Here is a 1,678-nt window from a genome sequence, read left to right as displayed (position 1 = left end):
GTTTTCCAGGACTGACACCCAAGACGGTTCCAAGTCCCTTCTGCCCCTTCTGGTGCTTATCTTTATACTGTACTTCAACTGTACAGCTCTTCAAAGATAGGGTGCTATCAAAAAGGGGCATGTCCTCTGCCAGTCCTTCAGGGCTGTCCTTTATAAGGCAGGACACATGGTCAGCCCATCTGCCTGAAGCTGGTTGTTTTGCTCTGCTGCGTGGCAGACCAGGTATGGTATTTCCAAATGCTCGTGTAGCACAGTCCTGTGGGATTTACTCAGAAGCGGGTCCTGTAGAGTTTAACATTGCTTAATCCTTGGCAAATAGGACGTGGGTGGCACTGTGGTCTAAACCACAGAGCCTAGGGCTTGCCGATCAGAAGGTTGGTGGTTCAAATCCCTGTGATGGGGTGAGCTCCCGTTGCTCAGTCCCAGCTCCTGCCAACCTAGCAGTTTGAAAGCACATCAAAGTGCAAGTAGATAAATAGGTACCGCTCCGGTGGGAAGGTAAACAGCGTTTCCATGCGCTGCTCTGGTTCGCCAGAAGCAGCTTAGTCATGCTGGCCACATGACCCGGAAGCTGTACGCCGGCTCCCTTGGCCAATAAAGCGAGATGAGCACCGCAACCCCAGAGATGGCCACAACTGGACCTAATGGTCAGGGGTCCCTTTACCTTTTTAATCATTGGCAAACAGGTATAAGATCACAGCCAGGAAAGTGCTGAACAATCAGCCCAGTAAACCTTTCCAGTTTACAGCTCTGTAGAGTTGCTTGACCAACTCCCTCCAAAGAATGTATGGATACTTAAAGTTGGAATTATAGGGAAGAGTAGCCTTTTGATGTCCTAAGCAGCAGACAGGGAAATACAGAAATGGCTGGATTTTGTTTTTGCTTTCACAGGCTCCCAAATTTTAATTTCTGGCATTTAAATTTAGGTTCTGGAATTGTGAAAATGGCAGTAGCTGCATCAAGCTGCTTGCTGTTATGGAAAGACAAAGTCCTTGACAAATCCTAGAGCTGGAAGCAGAGCCAAGGGAGGAGCATGCAGAAGGTGAACAGAGCCTGCCTCCAACAGGCTCCTCACCCGCTGTCTCCATCTAGACTAACTCACCTGCCATTGTGCCTCAGCTGCCAGGGCTCTGTACCTGTTGTGGAGGCACGTAATTGTGCCCCCTCAAAAATGTGTGCCTGGGGCCATAGCTCCCCTGCCCCCCTTGCTATGCCTCTGGTTGGAAGGAATTCTTAGGAAGAAAGAGGGTCAACTCTTTGAATTCTTTTGCAAATGACAACCCCTGAGGGACAGCTCAGTTGGTAATGCACGAGACTGTTAATCTCAGGGTCATGGGTTTGAGCCTCGCACTGGGTGAAAGATTCCTATAGTGCAGGTGGTTGGACTAGATGATCCTCACGGTCCTTTCAAACTCTGCAATTCTATGTTCTGTGACAAGAAATATGGTGTTTTGTCAATCCATTTCGTTTTTTTGAGAACGTTTGCAAAAGGCAGCCCAGGCAGCCTTCATAATTCCCTGCAATGGCAACATGTTGCTGAGTAATACTGATTTGTTCACGGGCAATTGGAAACTGATTCTTTTGGAAACCAGAAATTTTTGCCTAACAGAAAAAAAAACACAACTCTTATTCATTGGCATAAGTTAAATATTATGGAAACATGTCTGCTTACAATTTG

Source organism: Podarcis raffonei, chromosome 3, assembly GCF_027172205.1.
Source record: "Podarcis raffonei isolate rPodRaf1 chromosome 3, rPodRaf1.pri, whole genome shotgun sequence".
NCBI lineage: Eukaryota > Metazoa > Chordata > Lepidosauria > Squamata > Lacertidae > Podarcis > Podarcis raffonei.
The sequence above is the reverse complement of the archived record's forward strand: the minus strand, read 5'-3'. Positions refer to the sequence as shown.